The sequence below is a fragment of the Thalassophryne amazonica genome, chromosome 1 (genome assembly GCF_902500255.1).
Source record: "Thalassophryne amazonica chromosome 1, fThaAma1.1, whole genome shotgun sequence".
Lineage (NCBI taxonomy): Eukaryota > Metazoa > Chordata > Actinopteri > Batrachoidiformes > Batrachoididae > Thalassophryne > Thalassophryne amazonica.
Genome location: NC_047103.1, coordinates 19,637,636 through 19,655,818, shown reverse-complemented (window position 1 = coordinate 19,655,818; position 18,183 = coordinate 19,637,636). Strand labels below are relative to the sequence as shown.

The 18,183-nt window shown below is 44.9% G+C and overlaps 1 protein-coding gene across 2 annotated transcripts in view; it reads right to left on the bottom strand.

Moving 5' to 3' along the window:
* LOC117507049 (inositol monophosphatase 1-like) overlaps positions 1-16,887 on the bottom strand; it is a 30,507-nt gene extending 13,620 nt beyond the window's left edge. The window contains exons 1-2 of one of the 2 annotated variants that reach the window (XM_034166748.1): positions 16,847-16,887; positions 10,653-10,657 (exon numbers count right to left, since the gene is read on the bottom strand). The gene's annotated coding sequence lies outside the window, so the exon portion shown is untranslated. Of the gene's footprint in view, positions 1-10,652; positions 10,658-16,657; positions 16,710-16,846 lie in introns of those variants that run through there. The other variant, XM_034166756.1, reaches the window with a different exon arrangement.
* Positions 16,888-18,183: the final 1,296 nt, after the last annotated feature.

Sequence of the window (18,183 nt, the reverse complement as noted above, 5' to 3'; positions counted from 1 at the left end):
TTCAAAGTACTTATTTACATTGGTCTAATGGAAAATTGTGGTTTCCAGTTTACATCTGCTGGAATCACTTTATAAGATCATAAATATACATTGTGAGAAACTAAAAAAATTAGCTGTAACAAATTACATCAATTTTTTTTCATTGTACAATGACAAGAAAAAAGTATGTGAATCCTTGAGCTATTACTCATCTTAAATGATATCAGATTTAAGAGAAAAAAAAAAATCAGTTTTACAGATAAAAAATTTCTAAAATGATGCCCTTTAAATTCAGTGAAAAGATGCAAAATCTACACAATACCCAATGTGCGCAATTTCTATAGTTACAGCCACAGTAAACTAATCTTTTCAGGGTTGTCTGCATGTCTTGGTGGCTTTCCTCACTGGTCTCCTTTTTGCATGGTCACTCCAAATAGATTTACCATACAATATTATTCTGTTGGTATTTCTTCATAATTGATGTATATAAAGTCCAAGACACATTCAGTGACTTTGAAATGTTCATGCATCCATGTCCTAATTTGTCTGGAGAAAACTGGCTGTAAAAGTGATGCTTTACCTTTACAGTGAAGGGTGCAGTACTTATGCAGCCCATCACTTTGGCATTTCTATTTGTATTTAATTTGTCATGTTGTACACTGAAAAAAGAAACAAATGGTAAAACCTGAATGAATTGAGTTGTTTGAACTCATGTTTGTACGTTAGATAACTTAAAAACTTAAGTTCAAACAACTTAATTCATTCAGGTTTTACCAATTGTAACACTTTTTTAAGTTGGTTCAGCTATTCTGTTTTTTTCAGTGTTGACTGTGAACCCTTGAATTATTACACAAGATTTGTAATGGCTCAAAGGCTTACATACTTTTCCTTGCCACTGTACCTATACACTCAAACAAAAAGTCATTGGATGATCTCATTTCAGTTATGTGCAGGATTTCCAATTTAGTCATCTTCAACCCAGGCAAAATTATAATATTTTTTACACATTTTACAAACTTAATGTCTTGACAGTAGCAAGGCTCCCATTTTGACTTAAATGGGAATTGGTTGGTAATTCATGCAGATACAGTTTGTGCACAGTAGGTTCTGTGATGAATGATATGTGCACAACTTAACCATCAGTCTTATCAGACCGTTTCTCCGTGCAGCAAAGTACAGAAGAGTTGGGAGAGAGAGGATTAATTTAGTTGGGACTACATATATTTATGAGATGGAACTCCAATCCAATGAGTCTGTTTTCTGAGAGTCCATTGATCACAACAATATGATGGCAACCAAGATATGAAACGTACATGGGCACAATTTGGTGGGGGATAAGGGGGACATGTCCCCCCCGACACACATTTTCAACCAGGGGGGACAGAATATGGTATGTCCCCCCCACCTTCTGACATATATGTGTGTACTTGAAACATGCTATGCCAGTCTTATGTGCAAACCATGTCAGTCTTATGTGCAAAACCATGTCAGAATAGTATCTTTGTTTCTGCGAGTTTGTATTTTTAGCAGCATTGACTTGTTTACAACACCTGTTTCTTGTTTGTCACATTCGGAATTTTCTGGGACTGCATTTGCCCAGATTTGAAACCAAAAATAGTTGCCTCTAGGGACTAGTGTCTACACATAAGTATCAATGGACCATATGCTAATTTACTAAATTCTGAAAGTTAGAAAAGGAAATCAGAAAAGCTATCTGGGACCTCAGAAAGCCCATCTGCAATTATTGCTTGATCTCCAAAATCAGTCTATGCAAGCGAAATTATGTTCAGTATGAGTGTTGTCATTAGTGCCACTTCAAAAATTAAATTCATGATAAGTAATTTATCCTAAACTTATGATCAGGGTTGGGTAAGATTACTTTGAAATGTAATCCAAAAGTAATCAGATTACAAGTAATCCAAATGTATGTACATATATATATGTAATCCACATGTATTCTTTCAAAGTAATCCTACCCAACCTTGCTTATGATCTGTTGTTTCTTCAAACGTATGCAAAAACAAATCTTGACAAAAAAAAAAAATACAGTATATGATAGTTAATAATTATTAAGAGCCTGTTCTTTCATATTTATGAATACATTTTACCACATTGCAGTTGTTTTTTTTAATGAGAACTCAACCTATTGTTCTACACATGTGGTGATACCTTATTTACAATAATTAATAAAATCAATGCTGGCTATTCTCAGAATAAAGTACTTATATCCACAGTTTCAAATTGCATAAGTCAAATGGTGTCCACTTTATGGTCTTCTCAAAACATTAAAATTACTGTTCTGGATGCTCAGAATGCATCTGAGCTTATCTAGAAACCGTTGGCTCAAGTCCCAGTAAAATCAACTACAATTGGTGAATCTGTGTTTTCACCCTGTCACAGTTCTGATGCTCACACATGCATTTCAAGCACACTAACAGCCACTGTGCAGCCTGGTTTGATATGAGCACTTTAGCTTGATTGCTTCCAAATCAGAAGGCTTCTGGTTCCAGATAGCCAGTGCTCCATTCTCTAACCCAGTGATTCTCAACCGGGGTGCCGCGGCACCCTATCATCAGGGGTGCCATGGGCAATTATCAAATATCACCATTATCGGGTGTATGTGCTGTAATAGTGTGGCAGATGATGTAATGCTCTTTTATTCCAGTAGATGGCAGCAAAGCGCTGTACTATAGTATAATAGACAGTCGCGTTAGTGCTGCGTAACACATGACACGACAGTGGTAGTGTAATACGAGCAAGTGACAGCAGTGATGCCGGTAACGCGTTACTCTAATCCGACCACTTTTTTTAGTAACGAGTAATCTAACGCGTTAATCTTTCCAAATCAGTAATCAGATTAAAGTTACTTCTCCATGTCACTGTGCGTTACTATTATTTTTCATTGTGGGTCGACAGCAGCATTAAACTTGGTCTGTGGGCAGGAGGTCGGGGTTCGACTGAACTGCCCACTTTCAGCGAACTGTGAGCTTTTCATCCACGGTTTTTTGCAGCTGCTCGACTCGTCCTCACCTCTTAAAGCGCGGTGATCAGCACACCTGCACTGAGCTTTACAAAGACATTTTTATACTTTTTTCCCTCCTTTATTTAGAATTCTGAGCTGAGCCGCTCCGTATCGTCTCGTTAAAAACAGCTGATCCTCCGCGACGCGTCAACAACTAACACTGTTTTCCACTCAAATGCACCTAAACTCTCTTTCTGAGGACCACATGATGTGAAAACGCAATAAAACTTTCTTACCTGTAAATCTGGTCCTGTTTTCTGCATAAATAAATGTTATCCATTCTTTGTGCTCAAACGCCAAAGCAGGGGCGAATCCAGATGGAATGGGGGCGTGGGGCAAGGATGTGCCCCCCTCACAACACCCCTAGATTAAAGGTCCAGTTTTGAAGCCGTTTTTTACTACAACTACTAATATTGCTTAAAATAATAATAATTTCGACAAGTAAAATGTTTAGAGAGTTAGAATTTAATAGTTACATTTCTAAACAATGTAGGTTTGAAATTGCAAGTTTTACTGTTACAGTGCTGTCAACAGTTAAATATGAGGTCAAGAAAGAGGTCTTTATTTTACTTTTTATAAAACAAGTATTTATTTTCATTGAAGTCAAGAAAGGGTGACTATAAAGTGAGTTGTTGTCGGCAGCTGTGGAAAGTAACTAAAAAAGTAACTAGTAATCTAACTTAGTTACTTTTACAATTGAGTAATCAGTAAAGTAATTAAGTTACTTTTTCAAGGAGTAATCAGTAATTGGATTACTTTTTCAAAGTAACTGTGGCAACACTGAGTGACAGTGATGGAGAAATTTTTGAAAAGAGAAAATACAAATGCCAATTGGGATCCTGGATAAAATTCAGATGCAGATGGAGACGGTGGGCCACCAAAGAAAAAAGACAAGACGGTGAAATCGAGGCAATATAGCGAAAGGGGATGCCGCGGCACCGGCTCCGCTATGCTTGGTGTGTGGAGAGAGGCTGGCCAATGCTGCCATGGTGCCAAGCAAGCTTAAACGACATCTCCAAATGAAACACCCTTCTGTTCAAAACAAGCCCATGGAATATTTTGTACGCTTACGTACAAACAAGGAGAAACAAGCAACTTTTTGAGAAACAACACAAAGGTAAACGAGAGAGCCCTCAAAGCTAGCTATATTGTTGCTGAACTCGTTGCTAAGTCAAAAAAGTCCCACACTGTGACAGAAACATTGATACTACCAGCTTGTAAAGCCATTGTAACGGAGATGCTTGGCCCTGACGCGGCCAAAGAGATTAATAAAGTGCCTCTCTCGGATAGCACAATTGCCAGACGCATTGATGACATGTCAGAGGACACTGAAACTGTTGTTGTTGTGTGGGCTGCTGAAGAGGAGGTACTGCTGGCCCATCACCACCAGATGGCGCCCTGCTTGGAGTGCGGGCTTCAAGCACGAGAGGGCGTCGGAACTACTGGAGTGACAGCTGTCACACATCATCAACACCAGCTGTCACTCATCAACTTCATCCTCCATAAAAGCCGGACTGCAACTCCACCTCCCCGCCGAGAAATCAGCTACCATTCAGGTAATTTTCTCTGCTGTGATTATTCATTGTTGTAAATAGTGGTCTGTGTGCAGCCGTGTTCCTGCGGGGTCTATTGAAGGCTGGATTGGCGGACAGTGAGAGGACAATGGTCTTCGTCTCTCACTCCATCCAGGAAGGAGACCTACAGGAGCTGCACGGGTGATTCTGTATCTGGAGTTGGAGGTTTTCCCTCCTGGAGGACTAAGCACTGTAAGATTGCTGGGTGTGTATTCACACACCCACCACTAACTGTTTCTGTTTCTGCCAGCAGTACCGGGTCTGACTGCTGAAGACAGTGGCCACCTGGGGCGCAGGGCTTGGCGGCTCCGGTGTTCTTCAGATCCGTTGGTGGTGGAAGCTGTGTGGGATCCGGCTCTTCTCTCGCCAGATGTCTTCTATCTTCAAGCCTGCCCACACGTCACCTTGTGTATAATTGACAATCCACAGTATTGTTATTGTCTGTATTTCGTTGTGCGATTCACAACATTAAATTGTTACTTTTGGCTTATCCATTGTCCGTTCATTAACGCCCCCTGTTGTGGGTCCGTGTCACGACACCTTCCCAACAGGATTTCTCGGCCAGCGTCATGGATCCCGAGGGGCGTCAACCATCGCTTGAACAGCCAATGGAAGAGCGAGGTGAACAGGCGTCAGCAGGAGGCATGTTAGGTGAGCTGCAGCAAATCTTGACCGCTTTCACTGCTCGGTTGGACTTAGTCACCGAGCGGAATGTGATTCTCAATCGGAGGATGGAGGCTCTCACCGCCCGGGTGGAAGCGCAGGCTCAGTGCGCTGCTGCAGTACCTCCGCCTGCTGACCGGAGGCCTGAAACAGACATTCCGCTGGTCGTTCAACGAACCCCCCCATCATCCCCTGAAGCATACATAAGCCCTCCGGAGCCGTACGGAGGCTGTGTCGAGATGTGCGCGGACTTCTTAATGCAGTGCTCGCTCGTCTATTCACAGCGTCCCGTCATGTACGCGTCAGACGCTAGCCGGGTGGCTTACGTTATAAATTTGCTTCGAGGAGAGGCACGCGCCTGGGCTACGGCACTCTGGGAGCAGAATTCACGGCTCCTAACGTCATACGCTGGGTTTGTGAGGGAGTTCAGACAAGTGTTCGACCACCCTCATAGAGGCGAGACCGCTTCAAGCTTGCTGCTGTCGATAAGACAGGGGTGCTGGAGCGCAGCGAAGTATGCAGTCGACTTCCACATCGCTGCAGCGCGAGCCAGCTGGAATGCTGTTGCGCTCCACGCCGCCTTTGTAAACGGACTGTCTCTGGTCCTTAAGGAGCACCTGGTGGCGAAGGACGAGCCACGGGATTTACACAGGCTTATCGACCTGGTTATACGGTTGGACAACCGATTAACAGAACACCGACGGGAACGAGACGAAGGGCGTGGTCAGCCAGGGCACTCCACGTGACGACAGCTCCCCCTGCTGCCGTTGCTATGGAGACGAGCAGGGCCAAAAGGCGATCAGATCAGAGACAGAGGAGGCTGGTCCGTGGGGAGTGTTTTCTCTGCAGCTCAACTGAGCACACGCAGAGAAACTGCCCCAAATGGTCAAAACAGCAGCACCCGTCCTTAGAGACTGGGCTAAGGGTGGGTCACAATACCCACACGGGGAAACCCCGTAAATCTGCACGAATCCCAGTCACAATCCTAAGTGAGGATTTAACCCTTCACGCCCCAGCACTAGTAGACACGGGGTCGGAAGGGAATCTGCTGGACAGCAGATGGGTAAAGGAAGTAGGGCTCCCTCTGGTGGCTCTGCCTTCACATTTGAAGGTACGGGCACTAGATGGCACCCTTCTTCCATTAATCACACACCAGACACAGCCCGTGACATTGGTTGTGTCTGGGAATCACAGGGAAGAGATTGTGTTTTATGTAACACCTTCTACCTCCCGAGTGATTTTAGGGTTTCCTTGGATGGTGAAGCACAATCCCCGGATTGATTGGCCATCTGGGGTTGTGACGCAGTGGAGCGAAACCTGCCACCGGGAATGTTTAGGATCCTCGGTTCCACCCGGTGTGACAGCTAATGAGGAGGTCAAAGTCCCCCCCAATCTGACGGCGGTGCTGGAGGAGTACCATGATCTTGATCTGGCTCTTACTCTTCCCCTGCACCGACCGTACGATTGCGCCATCGATTTGATCCCGGGCACTGAGTACCCGTCCAGCAGGCTGTACAAACTCTTACGTCCGGAAAGAGAATCAATGGAGACCTACATCCGGGACTCCTTAGCTGCCGGGTTGATCCGGAACTCCACCTCCCCGATGGGTGCAGGTTTCTTTTTTGTGGGTAAGAAGGACGGCAGACTCTGTCCATGCATCGATTACAGAGGGCTGAACGAGATTACGGTTCGTAATCGATACCCATTACCTCTGTTGGATTCGGTGTTCACGCCCCTGCATGGAGCCCAAGTATTCACCAAACTCGATCTTAGAGACGAGTGGAAGACAGCATTTAACACCCCTTTAGGTCACTTTGAGTACCTGGTCATGCCGTTCGGCCTCACTAACGCCCCCGCGACGTTCCAAGCATTGGTTAATGACATCTTGCGGGACTTCCTGCACCGGTTTGTCTTCGTATATCTAGACGATATACTCATCTTTTTTCCGGACCCTGAGACTCATGTCCAACATGTACGTCAGGTCCTGCAGCGGTTATTGGAGAACCGGCTGTTTGTGAAGTGCGAGAAGTGCGAGTTCCACCGTACTTCTTTGTCCTTCCTCGAGTTCATCATCTCCTCCAACTCCATCGCCCCTGATCCGGCCAAGGTTGCGGCGGTGAGAGATTGGTCCCAACCAACAAGCCGTAGGAAGCTGCAACGGTTCCTCGGTTTTGCAAATTTCTACAGGAGGTTCATTAAGGGTTACAGTCAGGTAGCAAGCCCCCTGACTGCCCTGACCTCCACTAAAGTCCCCTTCACCTGGTCGGATCGGTGCGAGGCCGCGTTTAGGGAGTTGAAACGCCGGTTCTCGTCTGCACCATTTCTGGTGCAGCCTGATCGTAATCGCCAGTTCATAGTTGAAGTGGATACCTCTGACACAGGGATAGGAGCCGTGCTGTCCCAGAGCAGGGAGTCCGATAAGGTTCTCCACCCTTGTGCCTATTTTTCCCGCAGGTTGACCCCGGCTGAGAGGAATTATGACGTCGGCAATCGGGAACTCCTGGCGGTGAAGGAGGCTCTTGAAGAGTGGAGACACCTGTTGGAGGGAGCGACTGTGCCCTTCACGGTTTTCACGGACCATCGGAACCTGGAGTACATCCGGACCACCAAGCGGCTGAACCCCAGGCAAGCCCGCTGGTCACTGTTCTTCGGGCGCTTTGACTTCCAGATTACATACCGCCCCGGGACCAAGAACCAACGATCGGATGCCCTGTCCCGGGTGCACGAAGAGGAAGCGAAGGCCGAGTTGTCGGACCCAACAGAGACCATCATCCCCGAGTCCACTGTCGTGGCCACCCTCAGCTGGGACATGGAGAAGACCGTCCGGGAGGCCCTGACACGGAACCCGGACCCGGGGACCGGCCCAAGGAACAAAATGTATGTCCCACCAGAGGCCAGAGCTGGGGTTTTGGACTTCTGTCATGGTTCCAAGCTCTCCTGTCATCCTGGGGTGTGCAGAACCATGGCAGTGGTCCAGCAGCGCTTCTGGTGGGCGTCTATGGAGGCCGATGTCCGGGATTACGTCCAGGCCTGTACCACCTGTGCCAGGGGGAAGGCCGACCACAAGAGGACTTCGGGACTCCTCCAGCCCCTATTGGTGCCTCACCGCCCCTGGTCCCACATCGGCCTGGACTTTATCACGGGCCTCCCGCCGTCCCAGGGCAACACCACCATCCTCACGATAGTGGACCGGTTCTCCAAGGCGACCCACTTCGTGGCCCTCCGGAAGCTCCCGACGGCCCAGGAGATGGCAGACCTCTTGGTCCACCACGTCGTGCGTCTGCATGGGATACCAGCGGACATCGTCTCGGATTGTGGTCCTCAGTTCTCTTCCCAAGTCTGGAGGAGTTTCTGCAGGGAACTGGGGGCCATCGTGAGTCTCTCGTCCGGGTATCACCCTCAGACAAACAGACAGGCAGAGCGGGCTAACCAGGAGCTGGAGCAGGCCCTCCGCTGCGTGACCTCCGCGCACCCGACGGCCTGGAGCAACCATCTGGCCTGGATCGAGTATGCCCACAACAGCCAAGTGTCGTCTGCCACCGGCCTCTCCCCGTTTGAGGTGTGTTTGGGGTACCAGCCCCCATTGTTCCCACTCATGGAGGGGAAGGTTGGTGTGCCCTCGGTCCAGGCCCACCTCAGGAGGTGCCGCCGGGTGTGGCGGACTGCCCGTTCTGCCCTGTTGAAGGCCCGCACGAGGGCCAAGACCCATGCAGACCGCCGGCGTTCCCCGGCCCCTGCATACCAGCCCGGGCAGGAGATGTGGTTATCAACCAAGGACATCTCACTGCAAGTGGAGTCACACAAACTCAAGGACCGGTTTATCGGACCATTTCCCATCCTCAAGGTCCTCAGTCCGGCCGCAGTGAAGCTAAAGCTGCCAGCTTCACTGCGGATCCACCCGGTTTTTCACGTGTCACGTCTCAAACCCCATCACACCTCACCACTCTGCACCCCTGGACCTGCACCGCCTCCTGCCCAGATCATCGACGGGGAGCCGGCATGGACCGTGCGTCGGCTCCTGGACGTCCATCGTAAGGGTCGGGGGTTCCAGTATCTGGTGGACTGGGAGGGGTATGGACCCGAAGAACGCTCCTGGGTGAAGAGGAGCTTCATCCTGGACCCAGCCCTCCTGGCCAATTTCTACAACCATCACCCGGACAAGCCGGGTCGGGCGCCAGGGGGCGCCCGTTGAGGGGGGGGTCCTGTTGTGTGGGCCACTGAAGAGGAGGTACTGCTGGCCCATCACCACCAGATGGCACCCTGCTTGGAGTGCGGGCTTCAAGCACGAGAAGGCATCGGAACTACTGGAGTGACAGCTGTCACACATCATCAACACCAGCTGTCACTCATCAACTTCATCCTCCATAAAAGCCGGACTGCAACTCCACCTCCCCGCCGAGAAATCAGCTACCATTCAGGTAATTTTCTCTGCTGTGATTATTCATTGTTGTAAACAGTGGTCTGTGTGCAGCCGTGTTCCTGCGGGGTCTATTGAAGGCTGGATTGGCGGACAGTGAGAGGACGACGGTCTTCGTCTCTCACTCCATCCAGGAAGGAGACCTACAGGAGCTGCACGTGTGATTCTGTATCTGGAGGTGCAGGTTTTCCCTCCTGGAGGACTAAGCACTGTAAGATTGCTGGGTGTGTATTCACACACCCACCACTAACTGTTTCTGTTTCTGCCAGCAGTACCGGGTCTGACTGCTGAAGACAGTGGCCACCTGGGGCGCAGGGCTTGGCGGCTCCGGTGTTCTTCAGATCCGTTGGTGGTGGAAGCTGTGTGGGATCCGGCTCTTCTCTCGCCAGACGTCTTCTATCTTCGAGCCTGCCCACACGTCACCTTGTGTATAATTGACAATCCACAGTATTGTTATTGTCTGTATTTCGTTGTGCGATTCACAACATTAAATTGTTACTTTTGGCTTATCCATTGTCCATTCATTAACGCCCCCTGTTGTGGGTCCGTGTCACGACACCTTCCCAACAGTTGTTTTTGAAAAAATGCACATCAGTAGGAAATTTGCCTTGCAACTTGATGAGATGACGGTTGTTAGTGGACATTGTCAGCTGTTGGCCAACGTGCGTTTTGTTGATGGAGAAGCCATCAGAGAAAACTTTTTATTTTGCAAGGCACTGCCAGAAAAATCAACAGGAGAGGAAATATTTCGGGTCACTTCCGAATATCTTGACAAAGGCAGACTGGCCTGGGAAAACTGCACAGGTGTGTGTACTGATGGAGTCGCAGCCATGGTCGGGCGCAGCAAAGGCTTCATGAGTAGAGTCAAAGAAATAAACCCAAATGTTATTGTAACACACTGTTGTTTGCACCGCGAGGCTCTGGTTGCAAAGACCTTGCCAGTAGATCTTGGCACTATGTTGGACGATGTGGTGCGCTTAGTAAACTTTGTGAAGACGCTGCCTCTGAAATGTTGCCTATTCGCGTCTTTGTGTGAGGAGATGAGAGTGGAACACAAAGTGTTATTGCTCCACACGTTGGTCCGCTGGCTGTCGCGCGACAAAGTGCTGGCCCGCGTGTATGAGCTGCGAGAGGAGCTCAAGGTTTTTCTGACACACGAGAGGTCTGATTTCTCAATGCTGATTGAAAGTGATGAGTGGTGGGCAAAGGTAGCATACCTTGCTGATATACGAGTATTTCATCAGTTGAATGAGCTGAACACTCGTATGCAGGGCCGCAATGAAAACTTGCTCACCAGCACAGATAAAATGAATGGATTTCATGTAAAAGTGCAGCTCTGGAAACAGCATGTGAACTGTGGCAACCTTGAGATGTTCCCCCTCACAGAAAAATGTCATCATGGCAACACTGCGGCAATGCGCAAGGTGATTGGCACACATTTAAAAACCCTTGAGGAGAAGCTGTCATTTTATTTCTCGGCAGACTCCAAAGAATGCCTGGACTGGGTTAGGGACCCGTACAGCTCTGAATCCCTCCCGGGAAAGGACATGACTTTACAGGAGCAAGAAGAACTCATTACACTGAAACAAGATCGTGGTTTAAAGCTCAACTTTGCTGATCTGCCGTTGGACAGATTTTGGATATCTGTTGCCAAGGAGTTCCCCATTCTGGCCAACAAAGCTATTGTGATATTGCTTCAGTTTTCAACCACATATCTGTGTGAGCTGAGCTTCTCAAGCTTGACTGCCATAAAAACTAAAAACAGAGAGAGACTGAGAGCTTTGGAGCAAGAGCTTCGGGTGTGTCTGTCTACCATTCCTGCCAGGTTATCCATTTTGAAACAGGCCCAGGTTTCACACTGAGTCAAAATGCATTTAGAAATGATTAACTATTATATGTAATGTGTTACATTTTTTCCAGTTTTAAACATTCAAAGTGAATCAAAAATAGTTCTCATTTAACAATAAAAATAACAATGAAATACAGTTATTTTAAGGTTTCTCACAATTAAATGAAACAGTGTTCCAGGGTTCATAAATGAAATACATCTTTCCATTACTGATGTTCTGAGTCAGTGTTATTTTTTTTATTTCAATTACATTTAATTTGTATCGCTTTTGAAATAGTTTTTCAATGCTGTTTGGAAGAATAATTTTGTGTGCTTTATAAATCACTCAAGATATTGCGTTCTATAAATTGATCAAATTTAAATAAATGTAACTGGGAAAATATTGGATTTGTGTGATCTCTGTATCCATAGCTACTGACTGTTATAACTTTTCTGCATAACAAAAAACAAGGTGGAAAATTGTTAAACTAAAATTGTATTTAATATAAAAACAATAAAAATTGTCCCACAGGGTGAAATAATACTTAACAAAAGTATATAAAACGAAATACAGCAAAGGAAGTATCTGGGAAGCGTTTCACAAGATTTAATATTTGTTAAAATACTTACAATTAAGAACCACAATTTACACCAGAACAGGCCTTTTATGTAAGAATAACAGACAAAAATTACTGCCTCTTAGCGGGTCATGGCAAACGAATTTAACATTTACACACGGGTGATGGTTCAGGAGGCCCAGATTACGGGTCTTGGTCCGGGCGAGCTGGTTACAGCCGCTCCCGAGTGACAGTCCCGGGGGGGTCTATGGGCCTCTCCAGCGCAGTGGCTGCTCCCGACAGGTGAAGTGGACAGGTGCTGCACCCGCCAGAGAGCAGTCGACCGCAGGAGACGACTGGATGCAGGGACCACGATGCTGATCCCACAAAGTGAAATGAACATGGTCTCAAACCAAAACAAAACTGGGTGAAGAGCTACAATTTCTCCATTACAGAAGTTTGCATAATTAAAGCCATATTTTTGAAGTGTCGATAAAGTCAAATTGACTTGCGTAAGTTTACATACGTACATGGTGGTTTTGTACATACTTGCGCACATAGCGTTGTGCGTCTCCATGGTTACGGGTTGCTGACTACAGCGTGAATCTCAGCTGCTCACGGAGCATGGCTCCTCTGGGGAAGGAGAAACCGCGTTGGCTGTGGAGGTGTGCGGGGAAGGCGGCCTGACCGATGGTCAGACTTGGGCATTCTCGCTCACAACTGGGTTCGCTGAAGGCAGCCTCTGCACTCCGTGAATATTAGAGTGGCAGATTATTGTGAATAAAAGTGTCGACATGTCTAAAAAAAAAACACTTGATATCAGAGCGCAAAATGCTTGAGGATTTTCGAAATGCAGTGTTTTCTGTATCGATTTTCTATTGCGATAATTGGGTTTTGCGCAAAACCAGAGGTAATAGAATTATAATATTATTTTGGTTGGTGGTGTGCTGCAGGATTTTGTAAATATATATAAAGGTTGAAAATCACTGCTCTAAGCATATCTGTAGTTGCATCAAGGAAGGGGACCCGGAGTAAAACTTTGAAACGCCAGATCATCACACAGATCCATATCAGGGCTGCTGAGGAAACACCGGGCAAGAAAGGTAGGTAGAATCCCAAATGATTTACTGCCCCTTTTAAAGTTGACTTGGCTTGTCAGTACATGTTGGGTTTCAAATTCCTTACAATTTGTATTTCACTCTGCATTTATTAGCCAACACAGGTTGTACACCTGAACTATCTTTTGAGACTATCATGGAGTCTGTTCAGTCTATAGAACAATGCCATGTTTAGCACACTAATCTTACTTCTACGGTGAAACCCTCACAGAGCTCCAAAGCGAGGAACATTCATCAACACTAACATCACAGCTGCTGGCCCTCACCTTGGATATAAAGCAGTGGCATGTAAAAGTTTGGGAGCCCTTGGGTTTTATACAGAAGTACTAAATCGTCACTTTTACAGCCAGATTTCTTTAGACAAATCAGTGGACACGGTAGGCACATTAACATTTCCAAGTCACTGTTGCAAATGAACTTCAAGGCATATTCAGTCATGAAGAAGTAGAAACATATGATACTGTACAGTAAATCTGCCTCGAGTAGGTGGTTCTTAAAATCTGACAGTGCAAAGAGACATGAGTGAGGAAAGGCACCAAGGCAAATGTAACAGCTCTGAAGGAGTTGTAGGTGGCTGTGCATTGTGCGACATTTGTCTGCTTCATCACCAGTCATTACCTCCACCAAGGAGGTTATGTTTTGAACGGATTTTGATGAAATTTTGTGGAGTGGTTGGAAATGACAAGAGGGACAAGTGATTAAATTTTAGTGGTGATCCGGATCACGATCCGGATCCCGATGCTAACGCGTTAGCATGTCTATGGCATTTTCAATGTTAAAAGTTAGCATTAAGCAGTTGCAGCTGTCATCACGTTCAGGTGCATTTGTTTTCAAATTGTAATATTTCTTAAATTTATTGTTGAAATTTTGTGGAGTGGTTGGAAATGACAAGAGGAACAAGTGATTAAATTTTAGTGGATCACGATGCTAACGCGTTAGCATGTCTATGGCATTTTCAATGTTAAAAGTTAGCATTAAGCAGTTGCAGCTGTCATCACGTTCAGGTGCATTTGTTTTCAAATTGTAATATTTATTAAATTTATTGTTGAAATTTTGTGGAGTGGTTGGAAATGACAAGAGGAACAAGTGATTAAATTTTAGTGGTGATCTGGATCACGATCCGGATCCCGATACTAACGCGTTAGCATGTCTATGGCATTTTCAGTGTTAAAAGGTAGCATTAGGCAGTTGCAGCTGTCATCACGTTCGGGTGCATTTGTTTTCAAATTGTAATATTTCTTAAATTTCTTTTTGTTTATATATTAATAATCTAATGATTATTATATACAATTTTAGAGAAAGTGACAAAAAGAAATAGATCACTGTGCCAAGGAGGGAATCTCTTTAGGGTCAGTGACCCTATGGCCTTGTTTAGAGAAGTGTTTCATAAATGTAAAAAAATTCATATATTTGCAGTTTAGTTGAATAATAAATTGAATTTTGTCTCTTATTTGTTTTTGTCTATAAGCACATGCAATATTAATATCAGTGCTCAGATGACAGTAGCTTCTGGGAAAGGTGCAAGTTGCAATAAACTGTGATGCCAAGCGCTAAGGATACATGCTATCCAGTCACAGCAGATGAAACTTTTTTTACTACTGAGCAAACATCATTGTTAGACTTTTTTAGGTTCAATGATTCCACGGCATGTAGATGTTATGGCGTCAGTGACCCCATGGCCTTGGCGGAGGTTTGCACTCTCTGAGTGCTTCTAGTTTCTAAATAGGAAAATGTTACAAAATAGGTAATATCATGGCCTCAGTCTGCCATTTTTTTCTGGCCAACTGGAGCTGAAACAGCCTGTTTTCTTAAAATGAAAATCTACTGTTCGACTCCACCGTTAAGCGGTTACTGGCGATGCATCAAAAGCTGCACTATGCAGTCTCTCTGATCACAGCCACAAAAGCCAGTAACACCTTCAGAGTGGTCATGAGTGTCTTGGGGGGCCTCCCTCATTTCACGCCTTCTTGCACAATCGCTATGTTTTTATGAAATGCCGTGTAGTATAATCTACCAGAAGACTCAGATTTTACATATTCATCCAGAATCAGTTAATTAACAGCAACAACAGTACACTCTAAACAGAAGCACTTGTCCCCCTTTCATCAACAACTCTCAACCAACAGCAAACAGGTTCTTTAAAAGGTCAAAGTTCTCCCTCACCTCTAGCTGTTTACAGCTTGCTAACCAGATGCTCCCTCCTCCACCCCACTGCCACCAGTTGGTCCCTGCCCACTGCCTGGGGTTAGGCTCCATCCCTTGTCTTTTCTAACGGCAGGACGTGAGACCGTATCTCGACTGTCTGCTGTGATGGGGACCTACACCAAAGACTGTTCTAACATTCTGTACATTATTTTAATGTATCTTCATGTTAATTCCAAAACCATTTCAGAAATATTAATGTATCTGCATCCTGATTTGTCAAATGAAAACTGGCAGAAAAAGTAATTTAGTAGTTATAATAATGGGTGCCCACATACAGATGCTTTCCATAGAGTACCAAAGTGATGACATCACAGCCCTTTGTGAACAATGAGGCTGGTTCAAACCAAACAACTTGCTCAGGTTAAAATGAATGGATTTACAATAGCATCATGAGCATCCTTCTTTTTTTAATGGGCCAAAATCACTACAGATCTGATCATGTGGAAGGCTGTAATTATTTTACGAGTGATGAGGAATTTGGCAAGCTAACAAAGCCACAATGTTGCAACTTCTTTCTAAGTGTTTCTGTTTGTCCTGTTTATGTCAATGCTAATAGTTTAATGAAAAATAACAGGAACTCCATGAATGTTGTTGGTCTGCTTCTGACTGTGGCACATATCTTTTTTTTTTTTAATATTGCTGTAATAAACGATGGGGTGGTAAGATGCTCAGTTCAAATCCCCGCCTGACTGGAAAATCACTAAGGGCCCTTGGGCAAGGTCTTTAATCCCCTGCTGCTCCTGGTGTGTAGTGAGTGCCTTGTATGGCAGCACCATCACATCGGGGTGAATGTGAGGCATAATTGTAAAGCACTTTGAGCATCTGATGCAGATGGAAAAGTGCTATATAAATGCAGTCCATTTACCATTTACTCTGGCACTGGTGTCCTATCAGTGCGTAACTTCAGTATAGGAAGCTTTGGGAATTGATGTGGCATCTAAGTTGATATTCTGTCAACAAACTGATGAATGGTATCATAAATACATATTGCACTCAGATTGGTCTTCAAAGCACAAAATGGCTATTTTGAAAAGAGTGTAGAGCCAGTGATACATGATGTCCTACATTGGTGTTCTATTATTTTCCCTCTGATATTTTTCTTAAATTTAATATAATGTTGTTCACACTGAGTTTAAATGCATCAATAACTGTCATATCAATTTTTTTTTTTTTAATTGGGCATAAGAAAATTTTAAATGTGCAAAACCCCAACACCTGACAAGCAGTTCCATCATATTATCATGTAGGAACCCCCTAACTAGTTTTAGTGTCTGCAGACAGTGGTGCTGTGCACCTGTGCAGGTCAGGACAACATCCCGTAATCTGCAGCAAAATCTCTTCATCCATTAACTAAAAAAGAAAGAAATCCTTCAGTGATAAACTCTGCTTTAATAACAATAACAACAGTCTGTTACTACCTGATAAGTCTGACACATTTGCATATGTGTAGCTTAAAGGAAAGCAAATAAGAAAGAAATCTTACAAGTTTAGGCGGAGATGTTACGAGCAGCGCTGAACTTTTTGTTTTAAAACCCTTGTCACATTGCAGGGGAAGCTGGTATGATAGATTGGGAAAAGTACTGGCACCTCCCTCGTGCATTTCTTCATAGCAACGTGAAGGAAAGGTGGGGGAAAAAAACAAACAAGCCAAAAAAAAAAAAAAAAAATCACACCTGAAATACATGATGCTGCTTGAACATCCTAAACATGTAGTTCCAGCTCAACAAATGGAAAATTTTATATATTGTTCTCTGTCTGGGTGTGTTGGAGTCACCTAGCTGTGTGTTTGTGCGTGCACAGAAAACCATTATTGTAATGCTTTAAGGTCCTTGTAATAAGCATTAGTTAAGTGAAGTAAGGTATTTGTTTGATTATATCACACTGCCCTCACTAAGACCTTGTAACTACAAAAAATATAGCTAAAGCTACAATGTGCAGGATTTATTTCTTTTGCAGAAATGGCACAAAGCCTTGTTATCCATCAGTTCATTGGTGTATAATTACCGAGAATGAATCATGGAGTTTTCATAAGTTTAGAATGAGACTTTCATATTGACATGGGATCGAGGCCCCTCATGGAGGCTACAGCACAAAAGAGACAACCTTACTCAGTCTTTTTTATTTTGCCTGTAGACAAACCAGATGATCAACTGCTGTCAAGCATTAATTAATTAATTAAATAATATATATATAAAATATAAACTCAATCAATCAATTTTATTTATATAGCGCCAAATCACAACAAACACAACAGTTGCCCCAAGGCGCTTTATATTGTAAGGCAAAAGCCATACAATAATTACGGAAAAACCCCAACGGTCAAAATGACCCCCTGTGAGCAAGCACTTGGCGACAGTGGGAAGGAAAAACTCCCTTTTAACAGGAAGAAACCTCCAGCAGAACCAGGCTCAGGGAGGGGCAGTCTTCTGCTGGGACTGGTTGGGGCTGAGGGAGAGAACCAGGAAAAAGACATGCTGTGGAGGGGAGCAGAGATCAATCACTAATGATTAAATGCAGAGTGGTGCATACAGAGCAAAAAGAGAAAGAAACACTCAGTGCATCATGGAAACCCCCCAGCAGTCTAAGTCTATAGCAGCATAACTAAGGGATGGTTCAGGGTCACCTGATCCAGCCCTAACTATAAGCTTTAGCAAAAAGGAAAGTTTTAAGCCTAATCTTAAAAGTAGAGAGGGTGTCTGTCTCCCTGATCTGAATTGGGAGCTGGTTCCACAGGAGAGAAGCCTGAAAGCTGAAGGCTCTGCCTCCCATTCTACTCTTACAAACCCTAGGAACTACAAGTAAGCCTGCAGTCTGACAGCG